Source organism: Oncorhynchus kisutch, linkage group LG3 (genome assembly GCF_002021735.2).
Source record: "Oncorhynchus kisutch isolate 150728-3 linkage group LG3, Okis_V2, whole genome shotgun sequence".
NCBI lineage: Eukaryota > Metazoa > Chordata > Actinopteri > Salmoniformes > Salmonidae > Oncorhynchus > Oncorhynchus kisutch.
Window position 1 is genome coordinate 27,660,841 of NC_034176.2, and position 15,186 is coordinate 27,676,026.

The following is a 15,186-nucleotide window of genomic DNA, read 5'->3' on the forward strand; positions in this document are numbered from 1 at the left end:
AATGGCCTGAGCCTGGACAGTGTTAATGGAGTTTTTTTTATTTGTCACTTCAATGGGCTGTGTGTGTGCCAGAGTATGTGTATTCAAATTTAGGCTACACTTAGTTGGGTAATTAACACTCACTGTATTAGGACAAATATAAGCACCCACCAACATATCCAGGAAATGATGAGCACGAAAACGTGCTCTCCCTTTCTCTGTCTCTCCCTTTTTCTGTCACTCCCTCTCTCCATTCAATTTAAGGGCTTTAGTGGCATAGGAAACATATGTTAACATTGCCAAAGCAAGTGAACTAGATAATAAACAATAAAAGATTAACAGTAAACATTACACTTACAAAAGTTCCAAAATAATAGACATTTCAAATGTCATATGTCTATATACAGTGTTGTAATGATGTTCAAGTAGTTAAAGTACAAAAGGGAAAATAAATAAACATTAAATATAGGTTGTATTTACAATGGTGTTTGTTCTTCACTGGTTGCACTTTTCTTGTGGCAACAGGTCACAAACGGATTGTTTTCTAATTCTTTGTGGGTCTGTTCATCTGAGGGAAATATGTCTCTCTAATATGGTCATACATTTGGCACGAGGTTAGGAAGTGTAGCTCAGTTTCCACCTCATTTTGTGGGAAGTGTGCACATACTGTAGCCTGTCTTCTCTTGAGAGCGGGGACTGCCTTCGGCGGCCTTTCTCAATAGCAAGGCTATGCTCAGTGAGTCTGTATATAGTAAAATATTTCCTTAATTTTGGGTCAGTCACATTAGTCAGGTATTCTGCCACTGTGTACTCTCTGTTTAGGGCCAAATAGAATTCAAGTTTGCTCAGTTTTTTTTGTTAATTCTTTCCAATGTGTCAAGTATCTTTTTTTCTCATGATTTGGTTGGGTTGAATTGTGTTGCTGTCCTGGCTCTCTGTGGGGTCTGTTTGTGAATATAGCCCCAGGACCAGCTTGCTTAGGGTGCTCTTCACCAGGTTAATTTCTCGGTAGGTGATGGCTTTGTAATGGAAGGTTTGGGAATCGCTTCCTTTTAGGTGGTTGTAGAATTTAAAGTATCTTTTCTGAATTTGGATAATTAGCTGATATTGGCCTAATTCTGCTCTGCATACATTATTTGGTGTTTTACTTTGTACACAGAGGATATTTAGCAGAATTCTGCATGCAGAGTCTCTATTTGGTGTTTGTCCCATTTTGTGAATTCTTGGATGGTGAGTGGACCCCAGACCTCACAACCATAAAGGACAATGGTTTCTATAACTGATTCAAGTATTTTTGGCCAGATCCTAATTTGTATGTTGAATTTTATGTTCCTTTCGATGGTATAGAAGGCCCTTGCCTTGTCTATAAGATTGTTCACAGCTTTGTGGAAGTTACCTGTGGCGCTGATGTTTAGGCTGAGGTATATCGTTTTTTTGTGCGCTCTAGGGCAATAGTGTCTAGGTGGAATTTGTATTCGTGTTCCTGGCAACTGGACATTTTTTTGGAACACCATTATTTTTGTCTTACTGATATTTACTGTCAGGGCCCAGGTCTGACAGAATCTGTGCAGAAGATCTAGGTGCTGCTGTAGGCCCTCCTTGGTTGGGGAGAGAAGCACTAGATCATCAGCAAACACTAGTCATTTGACTTCAGATTCTAGTAGGGTGAGGCCGGGTGTTGCAGACTGTTCTAGTGCCCTCACCAATTAGTTGATATATATGTTGAAGAGAGTGGGGCTTAAGCTGGTACCCTGTCTCACCCCCAGGCCCTGTGGAAAGAAATGTGTGTGTTTTTTGCCAATTGTAACCGCACACTTGCTGTTTGTGTACATGGATTTTATAATGTTGTATATTTTCCCCCCAACACCACTTTCCATCCATTTGTATATCAGGCCCTCATGCCAAATTGAGTCGAAAGCTTTTTTGAAGACTTTGCCTATATTTTGGTTTGTTTGTCAATTAGGGTGTGCATGGTGAATACGTGGTCTGTCGTACAGTAATATGGTAAAAAGCCAATTTGACATTTGCTCAGTACATTGTTTTCGCTGAGGAAATGTACGAGTCTATCCCACGGTAGTTATTGGGGTCAAATTTGTCTCCACTTTTGTGGATTGGGGTGATCAGTCCTTGGTTCCACATATTGGGGAATATACCAGAGCTGAGGATGATGTTAAAGTGTGTAAGTATAGCCAATTGGAAGTTGTGGTCTGTTTATTTTATAATTTCATTTAGGATACCATCAACACCACATGCCTTTTGGGGTTGGAGGGTTTGTATTGTGTCCTGTTGTTTAATTACATTCAATGTAATTGGATAGTCCAGTGGGTTCTGGTAGTCTTTTTAATAGTTGATTCTAAGATTTGTATATGTTTTTGCTGTTTGTTCTTTGTTATAGAAGTGGTTTATCCATACATCTCCGTTTTGGATAGATAACTCTTCGTGTTGTTGTTTGTTTAGAGTTTTCCAATTTTCCCAGAAGTGGTTCGATTATATGGATTCTTCAATTACATTGAGCTGATTTCTGACGTGCTGTTCCTTCTTTTTCCGAAGTGTATTTCTGTATTGTTTTTGTGATTCACCTTAGTGAAGGCGTAGGCTCCGGTCTTCTGGGTCTCTATGTTTTCCATTGGTTAGGTTTCTCAATTTCTTTCTGAGGTTTTTGCATTCTTCATCAAACCATTTGTCATTGTTGTTAATGTTCTTAGGTTGTCTGCTTGAAATGTTTAGATTTGATAGGGAAGCAGAGAGGTCAAATGTACTGTTTATGTTTTTTACTGCCAAGTTTACACCTTCACTATTACAGTGAAATGTTTTGTCCAGGAAATTGTCTAGAATGGCTTGAATTTGTTGCCTAATTGTTTTTTGGTAGATTTCCACACTACTTTCCTTCCATCTATAGTATTTCTTAATAGTATTCAGTTCCTTTGGCTTTGATGCCTCATGATTGAGCAAAGCTCCGTTCAAGTAGACTGATTTTGCTGTGATCTGATAGGGGTGTCAGTGGGCTGACTGTGAATGCTCTAAGAGACTGGGTTGAGGTCAGTAATAAAGTAGACTACAGTACTAATTTAGCTATAGGTGTACCTACCATAGGAGTCCACGCAAAGCCTACCATTGACTATGTACATACCCAGGGTCCGACCGAGCTGCAGGAGTTGTGACCCGTTTTTGTTAGTTATGTTGTCGCAGTTGTGTCTAGTGGGGCATATGGCAGAGGGAATGCTGTCACCTCCCAGGTAGGTGTTTGTCCCCCTGTGTGCTGAGGGTGTCAGGTTCTTGTCCAGTTCTGGCATTTAGGTCGCCACAGACTAGTACATGCCCCCTGGGCCTGGAAATCGTTGATCTCCCCCTCTAGGATGGAGAAGCTGTCATCATTAAAGTATGGGGATTCTACTGGGGGGATATAGGTAGCACACATGATGACATTTTTCTCTGTTGAGATAATGTCCTTATTCATTTCTTGCCAAATGTTCCTGTTTTGACTAATTTAATAGAGTGGGTTAGGTCACCTATATACCAAATTAGCATACCCCCTGAGTCTCTTCCCTGTTTCACACCTGGTAGTTTGGTGGATGGGACTACCAGCTCTCTGTAATCTCTCTTTCTCTCTCTCTCTCGCTCTCTCGCTCTCTCTCTCTCTCTCTCTCTCAGCCGTGAATTCCATCTACTCAGGGGGGACAGTGAATGACATCAGGGTATTTATATGTAGGGATGGGCATTTGACATTATTTGACTGTTCAAGTACCCACATTCTTTTTTTTCGAGTACTCGAATGGAAAAGCAAATCTATTTTTAGAACTGAAGGCCCGCACTGGAAAAGAAATATTGCACGTTAATCTATATGCCAACAGACCGCAACAATGCCTAATTTATCATAACCATTACAGATAACAAATCCTAATTGCTAAATTGCCCCATATATATTCTGTCAATAAAATGTAAATAAATGTATTGAAACCGTAATATCAACTGTTTATATTACATTGTGGAACACAATCTTTAAAAAGGCAGTAACCTCAGCAGTGGTGCTTGCTTCTAGAAGCCTTGTTTAAAAATAAAAAAAATGCCTTATTTTTATTTTTTATTTAGCAGACAAGATGTTCTTATTTCTCGAGCCCTTATCATAGTCAAGACACGCCTATTTCATTGTAAAGAAATGTAATATAACAGAATAAAATATAACATTATTTTTCCAAATGTAAAAAGTTGCCATTGTGAAGTAATTCACATCTCGTGCCTGGAACAGTTATTTTCAAAGAGTGATCATTTGAAACCTGGCTCAATTTGGCCAGTTGAAATATAACAAAATCTGAGTTACAAACCAAAATCTGTCTTCTTTTCGATATACAGATGTTCGATTTAGTTTATTCTGCCTGTTCTCTGGAATTTAAGTGGATGAACATTTCCACATTGAACATTGTATGGTGATGAATTACAGCCACGACATCAGTTTGGTGAGTAGGCCTATGCTCACTGATTCTGATGAAAGTACACTCTTTGTCTTTATCAAACCATTTTTGCATATTTTCAGTGTGGAACTTGTCAATGTTTAGGGGGGTTATAGCCTAGAGCCCTAGGCTAACCAATTCTAAATGGCACTAGCAGTTTGCAAAGTAGCATAAGCAAGAAATAGACAGGATGCAATTATTCCAAAACTGTAGCTCCTTGTTGGAACACATATTTTCCTACTTCAATCAAACAGTCCATTTTGAATTTGTGATAAAACTTGACAAGGAATATATCTTGTGTATCCCATCATATTTGTTTTATAGACTTGTATTTCTGTAAGCCTAACATGGAACCCAAACCGGCAGCGCGTGTGCGCCATCGTGCATAAATGTATTTTGTCCCCCTACACCAAACGCGATCACGACACGCAGGTTAAAATATCAAAACAAATACTGAACCAATGACATTAATTTGGGGACAGGTCGAAAAGCATTAAACATGCAATTTAGCTAGTTAGCTTGCACTTGCTAGCTAATTTGTCCTATTTACCTAGCTTGCTGTTGCTAACTAATTTGTCCTGGGATATAAACATTCTGTTGTTATTTTACCTGAAATGCACAAGGTCGTCTGACAATTAATCCACACATAAAACGGTCAACCGAATCGTTTCTAGTCATCTCTCCTCCTTCCAGACCTTTTCTTTTATATGGTGATTGGCATCTACACTTTCATAGTATTACCACGACGACCAGCAAAACAGTTCGTCTTTCAATCAGCCACGTGGGTATAACCAAAGAGGAGATGGCACGTGGGTATCTGCTTCTATAAACCAATGAGGGGATGGGAGAGGCAGGGCTTGCAGCGTGATCTGCATCAGAAATAGGAATGACTTCTATTTTAGCCCTTGGCAACGCAGACGCTCGTTGGCGCAATAATTGAATAACATATATTCCTACATTTATTTCGCAACGCTCGCGCACGCAATGCGAGTGGTAAAGTCCGGGTATAAGGAGCTTGTGTGCGCACTCAGAACGCGTGTGTGGAGGGAGGAGTCAGAATTCAATTGAGTGAATGAGATATGGAGGGGAAAGGGAATTTAAGGAGAACAGTGTGATGCTTGACTTGTTTTCTTTTTTGTTGTTTCTTGGAAAGGCGCATGTACAAATGGAACATTAGGGTCAAAGCAAATTACCTTTGTCTTCAAGACAAAATTTAACTTGCCCGTTCTGGCAGCCACAAAGCACATTCCACCAAATAGTTTTACAGTATAAAAAAAAAAAAAAAATCTGGTTAAAGATCGAGCTTTGATGTCCGTTTGAAGGCTCGATGCTCATACCTAAGGGGGAGTGAGTGGGTATGAGGCCTCCTATCCTAACCCTTTCTGCTTCGTTGCTCTTTTAGGTGAGACAGAATGCAGCCCTGTTGTAAGACCTGGGGTTAGGGAAGAAAGTGACTGCCCCTGACACTCTGGTTCATTTAGTCTACTTTGGGAGTTACTCAAGGTGCTGTTTTGTTTTCTGTCACTGTCAGATTGAAGCAATTAGATGTGTTTTACGGGGGTGTCTCAAAATTATGTAGCCTATAAACTAGCCTACATTTTAGTTCACAATCACAGAAATGTTTTTTTGTTTAAGTTATTTTAGACATTTATTTTCTGCTCTTGCCTTATAGCTGACCCTGTAAAACAACACATTTCACCTATCTGGTGAATGTGACAATAAAACCATATATTTTTTAATATCTGGTGCATCAGGTATCTATCTAGCTTGCGTGAGTCGTCCTCCCACTTTCGATCAACAGAGACAAAGCATCAGGCATGTTGCGGCAGAGCAAACCTTCCCTATCAAAACAGAGGTTCTGTTGGCACTCTAGCCTTCACGCAACACTTAGCCTCTCAGTGACTTTGTATTTTCATTACACATAAATAATGCCTTATGTGATTGCGTAAACTTGGCTTTCATTGTGTTACTTCCTCATTTCATAGACAATGAGACACGGAAGGTGAACATGTTCTTAGAGAGGCCTTTTGTCATGTGACAGTGTTCAGTGGACCGGTCAGTCAACCTGCCAGACTACTGTCTCTGCTCCGGCAGGGCTGGTTGGTCCAGACTTGGGCTTGTCTGGCTGGCTGTCTGGTTGTGTCGGTCCGGCTGTGGATCAACTTGTCATAAACAAGCTCTCGTCCAGCTGCTTTTTCCATCCAGCCAGCCACCACACCCTGACTGACCTGTCACACAGACAGTGGTGGTGCGCCCTTGGTCCAGCAGAGTTTAGGCCTAGACGAGGCCGGATTAAATATAGGCTGGTCTGGAGCCGACTTGTCAGTATGTGGAAGTCAGACCAGAGACCTCTAGGGAAATGTCCAGCCCAGCCAGCGATCCCAAACTATCATTACGCAGTGTGTACAGTGACTTTCAAACACAGCCACTGTCAGCTGAGTCAGCCAGGCTCCCACAGAGCTACTCTTTAGATAGTCTGAGCACAACAGACACATTGGCATCCTCTAGGTATGACAGCATTAGAACAGTGACCTCCTAATATCGGCTCACACAGGTGTTCTCTCAGTCACATCATTAAGAGAAAGGAAGTGGTGGTCTTCCTGACTGTCGGAAACCTCCTACCTACAATGTGATCATGTGTGAGTGACCCAGATGTTATCATTACTACTCTATTGTGATGTAGTCTGAAGTGAGAGCATCTGATCACATGGCACCTCATGATGCCGTGCAGAGGTGGTGTGAAGTGAGGTGCTCTGGAGGAGGAGAATGCGGTCAGCCTTTATGTCTTTAATGAGTCAGTGTGGTGTGTATTGTTGTCATGGGCCAATGGAATCGTGTCGGAGTGCATTCATGCTTAGGGGGCGGTTGTGTAATACCCTGGCACTTGAAGTATGTATACACTACACTGGAGCAAGAGACAGATCGTAAATTACTAGAGGAAGGCATCCACCCAGCCTGGCTGCCTGCCGTAAACTGGGCCAAAGTGTTGTTTTATAAATAGAGGGAGAGCGTGGGTCGTGGGGCTGGGCTCTGTGACGTCGCCAAAACGATACAGGGCCGCTCCCTTCTAAACTTCCTGTGGGAAACAATCTACAGCTTGTCTTAGGCTGAGCCCAGGTCACGTCACGCTGCCCAACTCCCCCCACCCCAGCTGGCCACCCCCTCACAGTGCTTATTCTACTCTTTGTTGAGGCAGACTGGATTTCGCAACCTCTTGTCAGGTCCATTGTGGATTCCCCTCACCTGTGGTATATTAAGAAGAGGACCAGGAGAATTGGCTCATTGTTTGAGGAAAAAATGAATCACTGGCACACTGTACACTAGTGAGAGTAGCAGACGTTCAAGGAACTAGGCTATAGCTAGCTGCAGCCTGTATGGAATCCTCCCAGATGAATCATAGAAAAGCTAAGAATTGTCATCAGGTTATGAAACTTGGACCTGGGTAAACATGCATGATGAATGTGACACCTGACTTACTGTGCCTATATAGAATCATACAAAGTACATTAAAGTGCTCTCAAATGTGTGAAAATCCAAATGTCTAGTTAGACATCTCCACCATTGACTTAATGGTTAGTCTATAATGGTAAGATTTTCTAACTAAACAGGTTTGCAACCGTTTTAGTTTTCTAGTTTGAAAAATGTAAATCTTTTGCAAATTAAGTGGTGTAGCTGCATTTCTGTACTGTATTTCCCATAAAAACAGAACGTACAGAACCAGTGTGTTGGAGCAAAGTAAGTCCCAGGATGAGGCACGGACTCCTGTTGCTAAGTTACAAATGTGTTTCCTATTTTTAGTACCTGAGACAAGGATTCTTTCGGAAAGATTGTATTTTCATTTTGAATAAAATCATTGAAAACAATTGAATTGTTTCATGCCATTTGTGCTATAGTAGTTAAATAAAAATTGGAGTCGGTTTGACCGAAAATTGGCCTCCTTGGTTGTTTGAAAGTGACTCCAGTCTACACTAAGATGTCTCCTACTTGAGAGCACTTTTCTGTGCTGCATGCTATCGATCCATGAGACCTCACATGAGCACTTCAACAAGTTGTCAGTGGTTTAGAGAAAGCTTATTCTTTCTTGTCTAGTTTACTTTCGATTTTAAAGTGCAATACTTTTTTCAATGCACGTTTATTATTTTAAAACAACAACTTAGGTTCATTTTTGCATGATTTGTTTAGATTTATTGGTCTGAATTGCGGGCACATTGCAATATGTATGAAGTTTCATTTCATATTGTCAATAGGCAGCTGTTCCTCTGACAGGCTCTTGTCTGTATGTCCATGTACACAGAGCAATGTCATGTCTCGTTATGTCCACATCTCATGTATAAAGCAGTCACTTTGGCTCTTTGGTATCTGTCGCTCTGTCTCTGTGTCTCTGTGTCTCAAGGTCTGCCTCTGTGTGTCAGTTCTGATTCACTGTGTATCTGTCTGTGCGTCTCAGGTACAGCAGTTTGTTCCCCAGCCTCAACATGGCTGTGAAACGAAGGGAGCAGGCTCTACAGGACTACAAGAGGTTACAGTCAAAAGTAAAGGAGTATGAAGAGAAGGAGAAGACGGGCCCCACCATGGTCAAACTGCACCAGGTACGCTGCTCTTTCAATGTAACAGAACAGTGCTAAACAGCTTCTGCTGGCACGTGTTGCCACTTCATCTCTCTGTTGGGCAGCAGAAGTCCTAGTATGATGTCAGTGTGTTCAATACAATCAAGAAGTGAACAAGGTACAAATGTTGACTGGCTGTGAACAAAAATAGTTGAGCGCAATGCATACTGTACATGTGCTCTCTGTTCACCCACACAAGCTACCAGGCTTTAGAAGTATAGCCTTTAGAAAAGACACTGCTGCACATATACAGGCACGTAATTGAGTATTGTAGACACACTCACAGAGACCTCTTCAGCAGCACACACACATTCACAGATATCAATGCAGTGCTGCCTGGGCTCACACCCTCACATGGCTGCCCACCCACACACATTGAAAAAAGCATTGTCAGGGGCACAAAGCCTAAACAGGCCCCCTATCTCCTTGGTCTTTGAATCTCACAGCTCTTAGAGAAATGATCTTGACAAAACACTACCACACCATTTTAACAGACTCACTAAGGACGGACACACAGAGTAGATTCTCAAGATAAACATGAGTGCTCACAGGTGATGCTGTTACACCCCCCCCCCACCCCCACCCCCACGAACATACACACACATCATGCACTCTAAATCATACATATTCGTTGAGATATAATTTCTTTATGCCCACCAATAGACTACGTACTAATACATCACACATCATCCTGATCAGCGGTGGTGTGGTCTGCACACAGCCAAGTCTTCCCACATAACCCACTCCTCTTCACTTGTGGTCGTGATTAGTATTTTTCTTTTTTTCTCTATTGTTCTGCGTCAGAACACATTTTCATTCTCCTATTGTTTTTCATGGTTATTGACAGATGACATTCCTGAGAACGTAGCTGGAATGGGATTGTTGAGACTCCATAGTAATGATGTGTGTTTTGTTGAAGTGTTGACCTGTCTTCTGTTTGCCCCCGGCCAGGCCAGGGAGGAGCTGAGACCAGTCAGGGAGGACAAACCGCTGCTGGATGAGATGCCCAAGTTCTACCACAGCCGCATCGACTACTTTCAGCCCAGCTTTGAGGCACTCATCCGGGCACAGGTGAGCTATAGTGTGGCTGGGTGCACACGTACCCAGTTTTACTCCCGTGAGCCATCTTTGTAATGCATATATACATGCACAGTTATGAATTATTAGGCCTAGGTATGTATGAGCATTCAGTTGATACACAAAACTTGTTCACATCTAGCCGAAAAGTTTCCAATGGGTTTTATTCGTAATTTTAGTAGATTGTTGATCTGTAGTGTTGTGTTTCCCCCAGCTGTCTGTTGACCAACAGCAGAGAGGGTGGTAGTGGAGTGGAGAGAGAGTGTAATCCTTCCTGTCTCCCTCCACATAGTCTTAATGTGATTAACCCCCCCACGCCTCCCTGATTAGCCCAGGAGGCCCAGGTCTGTCCGTCTATCTGTCTGGCTCCAGCCCCTCTAACCTGCAAGCCAGTCTCGCTTTAACCAGACTAGCAGCTGAGTCGGGCACCCTCAACCGTCACCCACGCCTACCCCCCCGCACACCAGCCATGTAATTTTGTTTTTGGGATAGAGACTGGCACACGCCTAATCAGATTGAGTAGTGGCCATGTCACTAGGCCAGGCTGGCACTAGGCCAGGCTGGCACCCCACCCCCAAACACACTGACAGACCGAAAGCTGCCTATCAGACTCAAACAACATTTAGTCATTGATACAACCAGGCAAGCCCAGAGGAGGTTCAAAGGAAGTTGATATTTGCGCCCTTTGATCTATCCATAGTTCTGTCTTCCGTGACAGAGTTCTTTACTTTCTCTGTGTTTCTGTTAGATTACAACAAGAGGGTAGGCTTGTATGCGATGACTGTTACTGGAAGACTGGAAGTAAAGGCGTAGCCTGATCTTCACAGCTCAGGAGATGGTGTCACTGGAGGCAGTCTGAATAAACTTGGCAGCTGCCATTAGGTCTCTGGTAATCTTGTTAATTGATCAGGATTATCTCCTCCATAGTAGCTCTGTAATGTAACACTGGACATCACCTCTCCCTAGAATGATGATTGTAGAAACATGGATCCAATGCCCTATCAGATAAGATAAGGATAAAACTATTGGGTGAAGATTTTGGGCCTTCTCACTGTTAGTGTCCCTTTTTCAGTGCTCTGTCCTCTATGGACATTAGAGCAGGTCTGTACTCAGTCATCTGCAAAGAATGACTTGAAACAGTAATGAGGGCCCTCTGAAGGCAAAGCGCTGATGACTCAAATTCAAAAGCTCATCTCTAACTCCAGAACACTGTGAATGGAGGCGGGAGGTGCGCAGTTGGGCCAGAGGGACAGACTCCAGTGCTGGGCTGTTCTACACACCCACTCCTCCAACACAGCCACTCCTGGGTGGTCAGTCAGCACAGCAGCCCATGCACGGTCTGGACTCCCACTCCTCCAGACCTGCTGCATGGCTCCCAGGGCGCCCTCACAATGCCTCCCTTTGTTCTGAGCTCTAGCACCACTAGCAGGAGTTTCATGAAATGGCTATGAATGGGACGCAATGCTCTGCTGTGATCGGATGTGCCTGTCCACCTGTACAGATGCTGGATAATTGAGACATTGTCTGAGTGTGGATTCCCTGTGGTTGTTCTTGGTTAGAGTGTTCTGTACTGCTTGTACTAGCAGAAAGAAATGTGTTCTTTTGACACCCTACTGTCATAATGATTTAGTTATATTGCACTTCTCCTGAGGCAATTGATAGACCAGATTGATAGAGATGGGATCTTATTGGATGCCCAAAAAAATGATCTCATGTACTGTGTTTTTTAAATATTGTTAGTGAAATAAAGAGTTGAGGTCAGATGAGTCGGTCGGTGTAGCTCTCTGTCGAAATAAATATTTAGTCATCAGGGCCAGGGTGACGAGGGTGTGTATTTGGTTATTTGTAAAAAAATATATATATATATATTTTAAAAAAGGTAATATAAATAATTATGCATTTGGCCATTGGCTCCTTTTCATAGGTGGTCCGTGGAGTTTATGGCACATGATTACTGGGCTAATTGTAGAGATTGGATGACATAAAGGATGTTCACCCCAGACCGGACACAGTGATCTGGTGTACATTATAACTGACATGTATCCCATAGCTTTTTCACCAAGCCACTTTTTAAATGAAAAATATCCGCTTTGCCCCCACATACACTGGTAACCCAATACTCATGGCCCACTCATGTGGTCTAGGTGACAGAGTTCGGTATAAACACAGAGGCTTTTCAAACTGGGTTCCTCTTCCGGTTAGTCACTGGGTATACCAATTAGCTTCTGTTAATATAACTGGACTGAAGCTGGAACACGTCATGTGGAATAGACATTTGGATAGTTAATCACAGTTCAAATGTAATTCTTTGAAAATGGCTACATGATCATTTCTCTACCAGCATGCATCCTGTGACAAATCTCTTATAGTTGCATGTGGTTACGTCTTCTCCCTACCCAAGAGAGAGATCTTCATTTTCCTATCTGAAATGGCCTGTCTCTCTATTCTTCAATGCCTTGATCTGCCAGCAGCTCTTCTTTTATTCCAGCCTCTATGCAGAACACACGTGTGCATTTCCAAATAAGTCCGAAATGCCCCCTAAAGTGCACTGTAGCGTATGCATCGCTGCATGAATAAATATTGAAATGTGTGTGGGTTTCAAGGGGTTGTATTTCCCAGTACTTTCATTCTCGGCCCACTCTTCTGGAGTCTTGTAATGTGATTAAAGTCTATTAATCATCAAAGCATCTCTCCTGGGATCCTGACTCATGAACTGGGGGAAGAAGCAGGGGTGGGATGTGTCAAGAAAGCTTTCAGCGAACACTCTCTATCTCATGTTCAGATTGGGAGAGAAAAGGCAGGGTCACTACCCACTGAAGAGCTGGGGTTTGGGCTTTGTTTAGTTGTTTGATTTCTACGGGCTTTACTTCTGAATGGCTTCTCATTAGTGTAGGTGAAGGGCTATAGGACCATGAGCCTCTGCATGTTGTAAGTAAACTGTAGCTAGATTGTGGGGGTGGACTGGGCAGGGTTCTGATTTGAACTTTAACTGCTCTCTTTCCGTAAGACCCTCATCGTCTTAAAGTTTTCCACCCCAGTAAATTCACCATTCTTTCCTTCTCTCTTTCAGGTGGTGTACTTCACGGAGATGCACAATTTTTTCAGTGAGTTGACGGATCAGATCGACCAGGCAGGGCTGAGTGATGAGCAGAGGGAGAGGGAGAATGAAGCCAAGCTGAGTGAGCTGCGTGCTCTGTCCTTTGTCGCTGATGACTGAGAGAGGGAGAGAACACCAAGGAGAGGAAGAGCTCACTCTATACCTCTGGCCTTGACTCCTTTCAAACCTCAGTGAATGGATTGCTCTTCAGAATCCTTCTCACTGTGCAAATGGACAGCTTTGGTCATATCCTAATCATCAACTGTTTCTTGCACTCATCTTCCCACCTCTCTCACGTCTCTCATCTGACCCTTTCCTCACGTCTAAAGAAACACTGATAGCAACTCCAAGCATTTTACCTGCCGCCAAGCCATCAGCCAAGTGCTATTATCATAAGCCAATATGTATATATTTTTTTTAATGATGGAATGAAACCGTTCTAAGAACTCATTTGTGGGTCACACCATAGAATTACACATAGAACTATAGATGTGTAGGATATCTGTGGATCACAATTTCTTCTCAAAGCTGCATACTTGTTTTTGATCATTTGAGTTTTGTAATCTTTTCCAAATCAAGGTACGTAACAATATGGAATTTATTGTAACAAATTGGTGGTACTGTATTGAACACTAGTATTTAAATGTTATCGGACTAGAGGAAGTATAGGTCAGAAAGCTACATTCATTTGAATCTCTGTATTTCTCCCTCCCTCAGGGTTTATGCACAGTGATCTAGCCTGTGCATTGTGGCCCAGGAGCTTATTTGTTGGGGTAAAAAATATGATATATTGAAAGTAGTATTTAACACTAGCCACTCCAGCTTCCCGGCTATGGATATTATGTCAAACTCTCATCTCCAGACCTCTGATGGTGACTGTATAAAACGTGTCAAAATGTTTGTTTGTTCCCTAATCGTCCCCTACTAAATCTGACAGATAGTCCCTTCTCTTGTTCTTCTTCACGTACAGTAGGTTTACAAGTCAAGCTAGAGTACTTGCCTTCCAAAAGCAACGCTCTTGCTCCCTCTAGTGACACTTACTGTTCATTGTTCCCATAGCTTTCCTTCATTTGACCGTTCTTTGTTCCATTGTTTGTCCTCAGATGAATTATTGATTTAAACTCTCCAGTAAATGTTCCTACTACATAACAGATCAAATAAAACTAGGAGAGGACTATCAGTTATTGCCTAAGGTGAGGTCATGCATATGATTTAAGTACATCACTTAACTATTATACCCACATTTTGTTGCATATTTATTAATGGAAAATGCTTCTGAGGATGAAATTGTTCCTTAGAATTCCCTCAACATGACAAATTGACTGTTTTTCTATGAACAATGCAATGAATGTGCCTTTTCTTTGTGGACAGCTATGTACAAAATGCATTATTGACTAAATGTGTATTTAAAAAAAAAACATTATCCAAAACATAGTTCTAGTTCAACTTAATTACCATTATAATTGAGTGAGAAACATGACTTGTAATCTGTTATGTTAATGGTCTTTATGAAGCTGTTTATTTTGTAGCTCTTACTTACCATCCTGTTTAGACATAGTTTTACTGAAAACATTTTCCATTGTCATTTTCTATGAACAACCATGCAATAAATGGATGTAAGAAGAGTCTCCTTCAGTGATCTGCCTTGTCATACACTTCAACTAAATGAAATTGACTGATGATAATCAGTTTCTTTATTAAGGAACATACAATAATATTTCTACATTGTTGGGAATTAGTCAAAAGTGTCCAGTGAACATATCTCATCAATATTCCGTTTGTTCTTCCCATTTACAAATGCACTATTTAATGGCAACTGGATAAATTACATTAGAGATTCTCCAGTACTTTTGTATAATGTCTTGCCAGTAGTTTTAAAAATGGTCCCTGAAAATGTTATGCCATATGTGCACCACGTCATTGTTTTTTCGCGCTCTACTGTGTATGCATCTTTCTAGCGGTCACCCAAATGGCGAGG

The 15,186-nt window shown here is 41.9% G+C and overlaps 1 pseudogene; it reads left to right on the plus strand.

The window, feature by feature from the left end:
- LOC109879402 (bridging integrator 3-like) overlaps window positions 1-14,836 on the plus strand; it is a 51,828-nt pseudogene extending 36,992 nt beyond the window's left edge.
- Window positions 14,837-15,186: the final 350 nt, after the last annotated feature.